Source organism: Phascolarctos cinereus, unplaced genomic scaffold (genome assembly GCF_003287225.1).
Source record: "Phascolarctos cinereus isolate Bilbo 61053 unplaced genomic scaffold, phaCin_HiC Scaffold_2;HRSCAF=192, whole genome shotgun sequence".
Lineage (NCBI taxonomy): Eukaryota > Metazoa > Chordata > Mammalia > Diprotodontia > Phascolarctidae > Phascolarctos > Phascolarctos cinereus.
The window spans coordinates 310,060,273-310,075,874 of NW_027555625.1; the positions used below are offsets into that span (position 1 = coordinate 310,060,273).

Genomic DNA, 15,602 nt, shown 5'->3' on the forward strand with positions numbered 1-15,602 from the left:
AATTGATGGGGCACCCTTTTGGATTCAATTTCTTAGCTTTTTTTTTCTTTTCCTCCTTTAATCCTTCTCCTACTCTTTTAAATGATACTCATATGACATGATTGTAAGTCCCCTGTTCATTAAAGACACATCTTAAGTTCCCACATAGTCTTTTTTTTTTACTAGAATACAGTCATACAAGGGAAAAATGAAGAAAACAGTTGGTTATTTGTGTATTTGGATAATTTAGGGTAAAAACTCCACTTTTTCTTGGTGGCTCAGGTAATTCAAGAGTGAGCAGGCATTTCACCCTATTAGAGGAATAGTAGAACACATTTATACCTATACATTGGATTGTTACTCTGAATTTTATATAGAGATCTTAGAATTTTTGAGTTGTGATGATGCCTTCCACATTAATAGAACCTATGAATTTTTCATTTCATGTCAGCTCAAACTAAGAAATAGTATTAAAAACAGTCATAATGATGCATTCTAAAAACAGAAGAAATGTACACATTTACAAAAGATAATGATACTGAAGTGATCCCAGGAAGGGTGCTTTCTAATTGCATTGTAATCATAACCATATTGATCAGAATGGAATGATTTTTACTATGCTGTGAAAATATAAGCACTAAGTCTATGTTTAGAACTCTGATAGTAAGTAGGAAATTTTTGTTTTTATTAAACACTCCACAAGCAATATAAATTAACATAGTGGCAAGGACATTGGATCCAGAGGACCTGGGTTCAAATCTCCATTCTGCTACTTACTAGCTATGTGACATTGAACAATTCATTTAGACTCTCAGAGCCTTAGTTTCTTTATTGGTAAAAATGGGAATAATTATGTTTATACTACTCAGCTTATATTGTGAGGAAAATGTTTCATACAGCTTAAAATGTTATATATGGGACTTATTTCTATACAGTGTTTCCTATTATATAAAAAAGCTAAGCCCATCTTTCTCTCTTAAAGTTACAGAAGGACAACAATTGCTTGATAAATCTTTTGTTACTTTTGTAACAACCAGAAGCAGGAAAATCCATTGAAATAAGCCAAGAAAAGTACATTTCCATTACCACTCAACTTGTCTTAAATCATAGGTCAATAACTTATGATTTAGTTGGATTGGGAATTCCCTGACATAACAACAATCCATCTTATAATTTATAGTCTTTGGAGAGTCATTCATGATTAAGTTAATCATTTAAGTAAGTAAGCTCCAGATGCAGGAGTTGAACTCAAGTCTTCCAGGCTTAGCACTGTGTCAGCAATGATGGCTGCTTCTCAAAAGTGACACAAGCATGACTTGGGGCAATAGCCTTTAGGAGATCACAAAGTTTGTGTCCATTCCATTTAGGAATCTTTGCTGTCTAAATGGTACTTTAAAGGGCATATTTTTTTACCAAAAAATTAATTAAAAATTAGAGGACTGAAGACACAAATTCTCTGACATGGATTGGAAAGTACTTTAAAACTCCATAATCAGGTAACATAATGCCAAGTATCATCTTGAATCATTATCGGGCAAGATTCTGCCTACTCAGGAAAAGTCCATGAAGGAGGTAGAAATAAGCTTGGTATAGTAGAACAAAGAGTAATTCTAGAATTGGAGGACCCGAGTTCAAAGTCTACCCCAACTACTTACAATTGATCGGACATTGAAGAAGTGATATCCCTTCTCTGGTCCTTGGTTTTCTCACCTTTAAAATTGAAAGAGTTGAACTAGGTAATACCTATTGTTCATATGATCATAGACTTAGAATTATAAGAGACAATAGATAGCATCAATTCCAATCTCCTCATTTTACAGATGAGAAAACTGAGGCTTCAGAGAGGTTAAGTGAATTGCCAGAGGTGTCACCACTAGTGAGTGTCAGAGGTGGGATTTGAACCCGGGACTTCTTGGCTTTAAGTCCAGCATTTGGTCCACTAGATGATACTTCCTTTCTGATCCTAATAAGATTTGTATTCTTAGGATGACTAACTATCTGCAAAATAAGAGTCATTGAGTATAATGTCAGCTGAATTTTGAATCCTTTCCAACTTCTTCAGGCCCCTGTTTACTTCTATAAACAGTTTATACAGTAAAATACCATCACAAGAGCCAGAATAAATCAATTCATTATAATTCAATTATTTACTGATGGGCTATTTCCAGCTGGGGACTCCAGTGACCAATAACATGCCTGAGGGAAAGAGTCTGGACTGATGACAGAAATATGATCTGTGTCTCTGTAGTATACATCTCTCATGGTATGGAGCCAACTTATATATGATAAAAATGGAATCTCATCTAATCACGACCATCTGTAATGTCACTCTTCCCCATATTCTTTTTGCTTTTTTTAATTTTAAAATTTTTTGCCCCCAAGAATGTATCTACACATCACTTCCCAGGCACCTCTTCCAAAAGACAATGGAAATAGGATTGTATCTTCAGCAAGTAAGTGAGTTAGCAGGGCTCCTTTCAATTGTGGACCACTGGCTGGATTAAAATGTCAGCATAATTAAGATATGAGATCATAGAATTATAAAAATAGAAAGAGAACATTAGATGAAACCTACCCCTTGGCCTTTAAGCCAAAATACATCGTGGCATTACACAGAAGAGGGATGGTGCTGCTCTAAGTAGAGGACCAAGATTTGAGGGACGTGGGTAACCATGCCATTTTCTTGGGACTCAAGCTTTCATAAAATGGCCCTATCTACCTCACGGGCATGTTGTGAGGCTCAAATGATGTCTAATTCATGTGAAGTGCTTTGTAAGCCTTAAAAGTGCTCAGTAAAGACCAATTCTCCATCCTATTCAAAGTGCCATCAATAATAATGATGATGATTGGGGCAGTGACGATGAGAATATATGAGAAACAGCTATATAAAATACTGTACTAATGTGTGGTATTCCTGTTAGAGTCAATGGAAAAGTGAATGATAGGTTCTTTTGTTGATCAGTCATTTTAGTTATGTCCAACTGTTTGTGACCCCTTTTGGGGGTTTTCTTTGCAAAGATACTGGAGTGGTTTGCCATTTCCTTCTTCTCATTTTATAGATGAGGAACTGAGGCAAATAGGGATAAGTGACTTACTCAGGGTCACACAGCTAGTAAGTGTCTGAGGCCAGATTTGAACTCACAAAGATAAGTCTTCCTGACTCCAGGCTTAGAACTCTATACATTGCACCACCAAGTTGTCATTACTGATATCTCAGGAGCATTGGAAAATGTAGGTTCAAATCCTGTTTATGCCATTTATCAACTGTGAACTTGGTAAATTATATTCCTCTGTATAGGCCTCAGTTTCTCCATCTGTAATAGGAAAAGTCTTGACCAGATTATCTCTATTATTTTGTGATTCCATTATCTAGATCTCTTGACTCCAGAGGCATAAAGTGTGAACTGAGTGTGACCAGGTGGGCCAGCTCTGGGTTGAACACTACCATTGGCTCTTCCTTTCCCCCTGTGGGTGGTAGAGAAGAAAGGACTAATCAATCTGGGTGCTCTGACACACTGAGTCACAGCTCTGTGTGTGCATAGGCTCCTAGGCTACTATTTTTGGGTAAAGATATACATTTGTCCAAAACATAAAGGGCAGAGTGCGGCAGGGAGAGCAATACATTGGTCTCATATTCCTCTTGCATATTCAGATTTCAAAGAACATTACTAAAGAGTATGTGGCTACCCACAATAGGAATTAAAAGTACTCAGGCACAAGCTGTAGGAAACCCTCCCTATTCTCTAAACCCTTCTCTTACTCTGCCAAACATCAGGGGCTTACTTGAATGAAAGAAGAAGCAAATTTACAAAAAGCTCATCACTCCCTCCCTGCTTGCACATCCTCAGATTCATGATGACTGGGATAACAGGGCTTCCTATGTTGTTATTTGAGCCAAAGCCCTCCTTCTTCCCCTAATACAATGGTAAGATCCTATGATAGGTATAAACAAAGCCTCAGATCTGCTAGAGTCAGATGCCTCAATTCATTTTCACATAAAAAGGAAATCTCTGATTTCTATAATCTTGGCCAGTGTGTGTGTGTGTGTGTGTGTTGTGTGTGTGTGTGTGTGTGTGATGAGAGACAGACAGACAGATGGAGACAGAGAAAGAATTCGTGTATTTATGTGTGTGAATATGAATGTGCGTGAGTCTTCATGCACATGCTTGTGTGAGTGAATGTGCATGTGTGTGTGTATGTGTGTGTGTGTGTGTGTGTGTGTGTGTGTTTTTCCCAGACCAGTGATTTCATCAGTGTAGGGAATTCCCTATGTAGAAATTTATTTGCAATAAATAGTCTGAGAGTGTTGCCTGAGGCACCAAGAGGTTAAGTGACTTGCTCAGAGTCACGCTGCCAGTCTGTGTCCTAGGCAGGCCCCGAATCCTAGTCTTCCTGACTCAGACACCAGCTGTCTATCCTCTACGCCACGCTGAATCTCATGGAATTCTTACAGAGGCTAATTCCTTCCTGATCATGCTCAAGACCCCAATAAATCTGTCTGCTTGGAGTCAGTAGAGCCTGAGGGAGGAAGAAAACAGAGAGACAGAGTTTTCTGAACTTCATAGAGATTATCCACTTCACTGCCAAGATCTTGTTGAACAAGCCTGCTGGAGGTCCCTTCTCTAAACAAGACCCTATTACCTAGATAGGGTCTCCTCTCCATTCTTTCTTGCTACCACTGACCCAGGGGTCATTGGTTGTATGTGTCCAGCTCCATGAGGGATTCACTGTTTTCAAAAGCTGGGGTGAAAAATGAAAAAAATGTGTTAGAAACCACAGGGGAAAGCTTTTAATTTATTTTTATAATTTATCATCTTAACCTCCCTCACTTTCAAAGCTCCCTGTCTCTGATAAGGGCACATCATCCTTCTAGTCAAGAATAAAACACAAACTCTAATTTAACCTGGTATTTCAAAAGACATCAGAGTATATATATTTAGTCTAACCCCTTTGTTTTAAAGATGGGGAAACGGTGGCCCAAGGACATGAATGAAGTGACTAGCCTAATGTCACACAGCTAGAAAATGTTAGATGCAGGATTTAAATTCAGATCGTCTGCATATAGTCAGTGTTCTTTCTACTTGAACATACACCCTTCCTACCCAATGAAGGTCTGCTGAATTTAATTTAATTTAATGCCATGGAATTTAATTTTATCCACTGGATATTCAAGAAACATCCAGATATAGTTGGATTCATGGCATTTCAGAGTATGAAAGGACCTTAGAGATCTACTACAATCCTTTCATTTTATAGATGATGAGCCGAGGAGAACCTGAGGACTTCACTGACTTGTTCAAGGAGCCAGAACTTGAACTGCCACCTCTTGATCCTCTTCTCATTATAGTTCATTGACTACAATGTGCTTAGCATAGTGCTACTTTGTTATGTGAAGGCATTTTATACGAATGCCTTTGAATTATAATCCAGCTCATAAATTGTTCACACACTACAATGGGATCTCATGAACACCTGTATTTTTCTCAAAGCTGGGTTAATCCCTGAGTGTGAACTGGGAGTCAGGACACTTAGATTCTAGTTCCAATTATGTATGACCGTAAGCAAGTAATTTCCCTTTTCTGGACTTTATTTTCCCGGTCTTTAAAATAAGAGGCTTAGTCTATGATCTCTAAGGTCCTTTCCAACTCTGTCTTTCTCAGAGAAGGATTGATAGGGAGGAGGAGGACAGTGGAAAGAGCAGCAGCTTTGGTGTCAGAAGACCTGGGTTCAAAATCCTGCTTCTGTCGCTTATTCCTAGTTTGAAGGAATCCATATAGATACAACCAGTGGCTAGCAGCTTAACGTCATGATTTCATCCAGCAACCTTGATACTCCAATTCCCCTTGTATTCTCTCAGTGTAAGGCAAATCTCTCTTTTTTTTTGGCTCCACTCCTGTCCATTTAGTTGAGGATTTAGGAGAGCCCCACATTTGGCTAACAGAATTGATATGGGTGTGGTGGTATTAAGTAATTGTCTCTTCTCTAGTGGAGGCAAAATCTGCCAATAATGATTTTCCCCCATGTCCACTGCTAAGACAACCATAGACTTGCTGAAAATGGTCTAATAAGGAAGATGCCTGTTTTCCTCATTTTTTTTTCTTTAAAATGCTAGTGCAGTAGACTACATTGGTGCCATATGGCAAGCCAATGAATACTTCAGTCTTTGCCTTCAAAAAACCTTGGCAAGGGTGAGAATTGTTACCCCATTTAAAAGCTGGGAAAACCAAGCCTCAGGGACAATTGTATTAATAGTAAAGTCTAGGATTTATGTTGAGGGTTTTAAGTTCTGTGGCTTAATCATCACTTGCTGGGAATATGGTAAAACTTATTTCCACATGAAGCAAGAGGCTGAGCTTATAGTTTCTAAAGGTAACTTCAGAATTCTATTATCCCAAGCTGGTTTTCGTGGTTAAAGATTCTGCCTATGGATTCTACCCAGGTTCATTCCTAGACAGTCCTAGGACCATTTAGATTTAGATAGTATCCAAATTCATGTTATTGAAAAGCCAATCTAAAGACAATTTGCTAATCATTGACTTACTTGGTCATTCTAATTATTTATCCTGCATGCGATATTTCAGTTACCCTCTTTCCAACACTAACCTTCTAAAAGATCTTCTTTATTTGACTGTTTAACTAGCTTCAATATAAATTTTCATTAGGACTAGTAATTTTAAATTGCCCTAAAATCAAGTGGCAAGTGGTCATCTCCCAAACTGGACTAAGGTATAAATAGCCAAGGAGCTGAGGATCTGGCAAGTACAATGGAAAAAGTCAAAAAAGGAATATGGCCACTCCCAAGAAGAAGGTATAAAAGACTGCTGAAGGTTTTGGAACCAATATTAGAACCTGGCAACTCTAGCTTAGAAGATCTTTCAACTCTAAGTTTGAGCCTGGAGAAGGGTTAGGTAACACAACATCTTATTCTCAATAAAAAAAAGAAGAAAAAAGCATCAGCAATGTTGCTAGAAATCTCTGGTTTCAATCTTCCCAATAACCACCAGGATGAAAAGTGAGGGGGGGAAATATTGTCTTGGAAGCTACAAGGACTGCCAAGAGATTGGCCCACTGAGAAATATGACTACCTGTGGAAGGAAAGATGAGAGCTCCTTATTTTAGAAGGGTGATGAATGTGTCAGTCAACCAAAAGCAGAGAAATAGCACATGGACTTTTCTAGGACGGATAGCAACCTTGTACACGATGAACAACATGCCTAACTTATGGTGTACTACATTCTTGAATTAGACTTTCATTCTTAAGGATGTTCATTAAAGTATAGATGACACATACCCAACGCAGCTGCCCACTGTCTACTCAATTGACATCTGATTAGCACCAGGTATTCTTCTTTGGCACAATGACATCTATCTAGCAATATCTATTTCTTGATCTATATGTATCTATCTGTATATATAGATATGTATGCCTTATACATATGTACACATACACATAAATATACATCTATACACAGACATGTATGTATACATGTGTCTATTTTTTCCAGATCAGACAAAATAAGTAGTATTTTTAAGTTCAGCTGTTTGTCTAGGGATAGTTCCAACCACAACAAGTTTTATACCACATAAGTTCTCATCCAAATTAAAAAAAAAAGAAAAAAAAAGGAAAAAAAGACAAAAATGCATGAGCTTGGCGTCCAAGTAACAGATTCTTGGAACAAGGCAGATGGGATAACTTAACCCCTAAAGTTTTGTAATAATCTATGTAGGGAGCTGTTCTGTCATAGACAGGTTGGTGTGGAACTCTTCAGGAATGGAAATATTCAGGCCCTATAGCTTCCATCTTCAAAAGTTTAATCTTCACCCCAGTATATTGATCTTACTTAGTAAGTCTCACCACCAGGAATAGTATCTTGTTAATCTCTGCTATTAGATCAGCATAAATGGAATATTGAAGGAAGAAATAGATGACTTCTCAAATTCCTTTAAATTTATTATTCAGCTTCACATGCAGCATAAAGGTCTAAAGTCAGTGGGATCTATTTACTTTGGAAAGCTTACACTTTGATTTCATTGATTCACATCTTACTCTATCAACCCATCTACTACTCAGCTACCAAGATTTTAGGATAAGTAAGCCTATGTGTCCATTGTAGTTTAAAAATCTCACAGAAGAATGCTACAGGCTTGAAATCAGTTCCTTGAAACCATCTAATATTGATAATCATTTTTAACATAGATGCTTACACCTCTAGGTTGGATCCTAGGGGGACCAACTTTATAACAAATTCTACTTTGAAGGTCATTTTAGTGAGTTTTCAGTGAAGATACTAGCTAAATATATACAATAGGACCATGGGATGGAAGAGACATTAGAATAATGTAACAATATTAAAATTGCCAGGGATTTTAAAACATAAAATGTTAGGTCATACATCTTAGAATGTTAGAACCAGAATCTACGATGTTTGAATATTTTCCACTTAAAGACAATAAAATAGGCCCAAGGAGTTGCAAACTGAGTTAATAGCAGAGTCAGGATAACTGTTTCCTAATACAATGTTCCTTCCACTATACTATGCTGAGGTGTGTTATACATCTAAATTTATGATAAGAAGATTAAAATAAATTCTTGTAAAATATTTGAAAAGCATATTTTTTCAATAAAATTTTATTAAATTTTCTTACATCAAAAAATTTCTCTTAGAAAAGCATATTTTTTAAAAAGAGAAATCACCCTTTAGCTGTTTATGTTGTTTTATTTCTCTCAAAAGAATTAGAAAAGTATACAAGAATTTTCTGGATAAGAACATGAAATATATTGTGTTAGGATTAACAGAGTGCTTTGATAATCTTATCAATTTCTATGGATTTGGGTTCAGATCCTAACTGCCATTTACCAGCTTTGTAACTTAAGGTAAACAATTTCTTTTTCATTCTGGGGAACCTTATGCTGGACTTAAAGTCAGGCATATCTTGGTTATATCCTGCCTCTGAAACTTACCAGTGATGTGAACTTTGGCGAATCATGTGACGTCTCTGAATCTCTGCTTCCTCATTTAGAAAATGAGAAATAGATGCTTCTGAGGTTCCATCCAGCTCTCAGTTAACAATCCTTCAAACCTCTGTAAAATGAGGCTAATAGACTGGCCAATCACTGAACTTATTTTTAGTTTGAACATTCTATGTTGTAAGCTTCACTTTCCAGTCTTACAATACTAAGCAAATGAGCAGAATGTTACAACAAAATTCTCATGCTTTTCCTTGGGTCTTCCCCTTTTCCTGGCCCCATTCTACCATCCCAGTCCTGTTCCCCCCTATTCTTGGCCCCATGTTCCCTCCACCCTCTTCCACATACCCACACCCACATACATTGTCTGATGAGTAAGAAGAGGTAGTAAACAGCATGATATTTTATTGAAATCTGCAGATACCAAGGAACTGCGAGACATCTTAAATAAAAATGAGGAGAAGAAGGATTACAGAGAACATTAAAGAGCTTAGACATACAAGCAAGAAATAACAAAATGAGATTCAGCTAGGAAAGCATAAACTAATAAACAGCATCCCCCCCAAAAAAAGAGAGTAAAAACCACTGATATCCAGTGAAAACTACTAAAAGACCAAGACCTAGGATAAGAATCAATAGCAAATCATAGATAACATGCTTATAATGCTATTTCATTGAAAAGGAAAAAAAGAAAAGAATATTTCAAGTGTTATGCAAAAATGTAGTCCCCTCTCTGCTACTAAGGCATATGACATTGTATAAGTCACTTCCCCAGCTTGGGCCTCATTTTATTTATTTAAAAAAAAATGAGAGAGAGAGAGAGAGAGAGAGAGAGAGAGAGAGAGAGCGAGCGCTAGTAATCTCCAATATCCCTCCCTGCTTTAAAATGGTATGTATCTGATGTAAGTGGAAATTATGTTATAACACTCCTTAATTTCCTATGCATTTGATGTTTTATTTTATTTTAGTCTAGTCCTGTGATTTTATGGGCTTAGAGGACTCCCAGGAAGTAAACTTCCTCTATCAATGCAGATAACAAAGTGTTCTGTAATTTATAGTCTTAATGAGTTGCATGTAGTACAGTGATTTAAGTAAGTTACCCGGGGTCACATAGCTAAGAGTCAGACCCTCAGGTCCTTTCCAGCCCTGACATTCTACATTCTAATAGTCTATGACATAAGTTATCATACAGCTCTGACATTCAATGTTCTGCATTTTAATTCTAATTTTTCTAAGGTTTCTTCTAGTTCTAATACTCTGTGATGTATATTTTTTTCAGTTGGGACATTCTATGTTCTAACTTTAATTCTTCTAGTCTTTTCCGGTTCTAACATTCTATGACATTATAATTGAGGTTCACTAAATTAATATCAGATATGTAGAAATCTGTGATAAGATATACAGACATACGGATAGAAAGATAAAATGCACATGTTTATGTGTACTGGTTTAATGAGGAGACTTCATCTATGTGGCAACTTCTTAGTGTGAAAACTACCTGCAACTGCAGATCCACTCTTCTGAAATTTATAGGCTTTGAGTTTCCAAAAACAAAGAAAGGTTAAGTGACTTGCTCACAGTTGGACCACTAGTATGTTTCAGAGACATGATTTGAACTCAGTTTTTCCTAATGAAAAAGTCTGGGCCTCAATACACTATTCTTAGCTGTGTATACTATGGGCATATGCACATTTATATAGTTACTACAGACGTATAAATAGTATAGATATCTGTATTGATGTGGATATACCCATATATCTATATCTAGATCCATATATATCCATATAAATAAATATTGATTAAAATAAATTTCAAATCAATGAAATGTGTCATTTCTCAATGCATAATTGGCAAAGATTTCAAGGAGTTAGATATCTATAAATAGGTAATCAGAATATTTCCTAGATGGGCCCACAAGATCACTACATAAGTCAAGCTACTACATAAAAAATAAGTCAGTCACCCTAACTTGATACAGATGCTCATGACTAAGGTGACCACAGTATGTTTGGCTCCTAGTAGGGGTCCTGTAAAGAAACCATAGCATCAAATTCTCACCCTTCCACTCCTGACCAATGATTGGTCTGGACTTCTTTAAAGATTGATCATCCTTCTGCCATCCTACTTACACATGGACAAGTTTTCTCACTACTATTACACTGACAGTGCCCTTGGTCACTGAGTCAAAAGAGACCTAAAAACAGTGGCAGCTGAGACACACTGTGAAGTTATACTTTGGTGAGTCTCCTTTATCTTATTTATCTGGCTGCTCTTGTGAATTTTGTCAATATTTTTTGAAACTGATTAGTATCCATCTGAATCCAGATGTACTTGAATGGCTATGTGGTTGAATTGTTTTCTTTTCTCTATCAATATACATCAGTGTGTTTTGATCCTTCCAATCAAGTATTTGAGAAAGGAAAAAAGAAAGAAAAGAAAAGAGAATGAGAGAAACAAGGACTCAAGTACTAAGGGTTAAAGTTTAGGGGGAAATGGGAAAACAATAAATTGACAGGCACTTAAAGAAGTCTAACCTTCATTCAAATATTTTGATCCAAAGTCTATAGTTTAAAAAGCTGGGCATTACATATGGAGGAATTCTCTTCTGATTGATTATTAATTTCAATGCAGCCAGTACCATGATCCTCAACAACAAACATTTGGAGCTGTTGGCTGTTAGATATAGCTGGAAGAGTCATTCCTTTATTTTTTATACTCAATGTTCCAGCAAACTGGACTACCAGCTAGCTATTCACTGAACTCAACCTGCTCTCTCTTGCCTCTGTATATCCTTTTAGGCTGTTCTCTATGCTTGAATTTTATGTTCTCCTCATATTCATTTGTAAAACTCCTTTTCCTTCAAGGCTCAGAAACTGTGCAGCCTTCTTTATGAACACTTCCTATATTTCTTTCAACTGAAAGTAAATCCTCTCTTCTCAAATATTCTTAGGTTACTTTATCTGGATCTCTCCTCACCACCACATTCCCCTCCACCCCCCAATCATTCACAATACTATCTTGTACTTTATTTGTCTGTGTAGATAGTGGATTCCTACCATCATCCTGAGTAAAGCATAAGCTCCTTGAGGTCAGGAATTTTGTTAGCTTTTATCTTAAAAAACCAAATTCTAGTACTTAGCAAAGAGCCTTACAATATCCAATTATATATTTGCAAAGGGACTGTGATTTCTTATGGGGAGCTTCTCATGTAGGGACTCATCCATCAGAAGATTGCAAGTAGTCTATGATGCAGTAGATCACAAGATCCTAGATTTAGAAATGGAAGGCCAATCCCCTCATTTTACAGATGAAGAAACTGAGTCAAAGAGAAGTTAAGTGACTACCTAAGGTCACTTAGTCCATAAATGGCAGAATCAAAGTTTGGACCCAGGTCCTATGATTCCAAATTCTCTATTCTTTCCAATGCTATCAGATGAATAGTAGGGATTTGCTTGAAGACAGCAGAAGTCAAGCCATTCCCCTATGGTTCCACCTCAAGTAAGTGTCAGAGATGCTACTAGATTCCCTGTCTTCCTATCTCTGAACCAGCACCCTTTTCACTATACCCACTTGTCTCTACTGCCTTATGCATTTTAGGTACCTAATGTAGATGTTACTTAATTGAATTCATTCATCAATCAATTTATTCATTTGTTGGTTTAACAAAATTATATTTTGTGGCATGGACTGTGGAAGACACAAAAAACATAATCCCTATCTTCATGTACATTAGAAGACCATACTGTGGGTAAGGCACAACCCACAAAATTCAGGGAATAGCTCTATCACTAGGCTATTCAGGAACCAAATTAGCAACCTTTTAAAGTTTTTTTTTCCCCAAAAAGCTCTGGGCTTGAATCAATTTATTTTTACTTTCCAGGTATTCAGCAAATCTTTTGCCTGAACACTTTAGTGCAGAGAGGTAAGCTGATGGCAGTAACTAGGGCACTCATTGTTTGGGGCTGGAAATTGTGTGAGAGTTCATGTCCTATTATTCTGCTAGTATGGCTGGTGGTTTCACTGAATTTTTACATAAGATTTTAACTGAGTAGATACTAAGACTCTGAGACTTTAAACATCATCTAAAACAACTCCCAATGAGAAACCTGAGACCCAGATCATACAAGTACTAAGTAACTGCTTAGGAACACATTAGATAAAGGGAAGATAATCATAAGAAGTAATGAGATTTGAAAGTAGAACCCAACTTTTCTATCTTCTATCTATAATATCATTTTCACTTTGATAGCTTACCCAAGGTTGATGCTTAGATAAACCAAATTTTATAAAACTTTGCCAACAGCAGTTGAAAGATCTGCAAAGTTTAGTTCAGTCTTACGGATAATTTGATTATGGACTTTTAACTGGTTTTGAGAGTTAAAATTAGGCACAGTTTTTGTTTTGTTTTGTTTCTCCCTAGAGAGAGCACCTCAGTTAGGGAGATGGGATAATTATTGGAAAGTGGTAATGACATAAAAACAAAAACAAAAACCAAACAAGCAAAATGTACTTAAAATAGTTTTTTTTAATCAGACTGGGAGGCAAAAGGTATTTCACTTAGAAGAGGTTAATCAGCTTAACACACCACTTCTAATATCACCCTTCTGTGCCAAAGGCAGCCATCTCCAGTCATTCTGATGTGTATCTTGCCATTGGACTCCCGTGGCTCTGGAGGAGAGAGTGAGGCTGGTGACTTTGTACAGCCCTTCCTCACTTAAATCCAATTCATTTGTAAGTCATGACATCACCTTCCTGATGTCATGGTTCTGTTACAGAACAAAGGACAAAAAAACAATCTGGGCTAAACAAAGGAACAAACAAAAATCTTTCAAAATACTCCCCAATTGCTTTAAAGGATAGAAGCTAAACTCCTCAGTTTGGTATTTAGAGCTTTCTATGATCTGATCCCACTTTACCTGGACAACTTTATTTCCAAGTCATGGTGGTTTCGCAATGCTCCTACACATGTTTTTGTTATTTCCACTAGTATGTTTTTTGCTCATCTTTTCTCTAGCCTCTCACACCAAGACTTCACTCTGCCTATTTGAATCTTGCCACCTCTTCTGGGCACCTTTCCCTAACCTCATTACCACACAGTGATCTCTCCCTTTTCCCTAACCCCTTTGTTGTTGTTCAGTGTGTCTGACTCTCTGTGACCCCATTTTGGGGTTTTCTTGGCACAGTCCAGTGTCTAGTGGTTTGCCAATTCTTTCTCCATCCTTACAGATGAGGAACTGAGGCAAACAGGATTAAGTGAGTTGCCCTGGGTCACATAGTTAGTAAGTGTCTAAGACTGGATTTGAACTCATCAAGATGAGTCTTCCTGATTCCAAGCCCAGCGCTCTATCCACTGTGCTACCTCACTGTCCAGTCCCTAACACTTTAGCACTTGCTATCTTGATCATTCACAGTATCTTATGGTCTGCTGCCATGTACAGTCAGTTATCTTTTCAGTATATATGTCTTGTAATCCAAACTCTCAACTATAATATGTTCCCTGAATACTATTCCCTTATTGCAACAACTCTGGGTATTTCAGTAACAACAACTACAACAAACAACAATAGTAACTACTATTTCTACTATACTTCAAAAGTATAAAATTCTAAGGTCCTTCAAAAGCACAATGCACTTTTCCTTCCGACATTAACACTGTGAAGAAGGGAGCACAAGAATTAGTATCCCCAATTTTACAGGTGAGAAAAATTTAGCCCAAAAGGTAAAATGATTTACTCTAGGGATACAACTTTTAAGTGTCAGAGTAACATTTGAGTCCAGAATCATGAGGATTTTCTATTTGGGGGGAAAAAAAAGCTTAAGGGTTAAAATTCTTCATTTCTGCAGGTGAGGAAAGTAAGGCTCAGAAAGAGTGAGAATGTCTTGAGTACAATGAGTACTTAATAAATAATTGTAATGAATTGAATTGCTGAAGGTCAGACAGGTAGCAACTGGTAAAGCCAAGATTTGCACCGAGGTCATCCAATTTCAAAGAATAATAAAACTGATATTTTAAAGTACTTTAAGATCTGCAAAATACTTTCTTCCTAATAACCCTGTGAAATAAGTGCTAAAAGTATCATCATACTCATTTTACAAATGGGGAAATTAAGGCTCATTGAAAGTGATGGATTATACAGGTAGTGGCAGCACACAGGTTTGCTGACTCTAAATCCAGTGGTCTTTCTGCTATATGATTCTGTCTTCTCATAAGTATTCACAAGATTATAGTTCAGATCTTGAAGGGTGCTTAAAAACCATCTAGTACACCTTCCCCCACCCATCCTTTTTTGTTTGTGTGTTTAAATAGATGAGGAAACTGAGGCCAAGAGAGGTTATGTGACTTGCCCAAAGTCACCCAGATATTAAGTGGCAGTCAGGATTTGAACTCACTTCCTCTAAAACAATATCTAGGACTCTTTCCACTGTACCACATTAAATCTATACTAATGAATCAATGGGTCTTATTTTATGTCTCTTTGAATGACTACTATAAATATTTCCAATAAGGTGAAGAACTCAGCACAGTTTCAGTGACAGTGATAAGGTCTTCTTTCTAAAATGGTTAGATACCTTCAGATCAACTTTAGGTTAAAGAAGGTATTGATCAATGTTCAGTCAATAAAACTACTCTGAAGTCTTGGTAAATGAGAATGCA

At 36.9% G+C, this 15,602-nt stretch overlaps 1 protein-coding gene across 1 annotated transcript in view; it reads right to left on the reverse strand.

The window, feature by feature from the left end:
- The window catches only part of PAPPA (pappalysin 1), a 283,134-nt gene that overhangs the window by 120,965 nt on the left and 146,567 nt on the right, over positions 1 to 15,602 (reverse strand). The gene's annotated exons all lie outside the window — the stretch shown is intronic.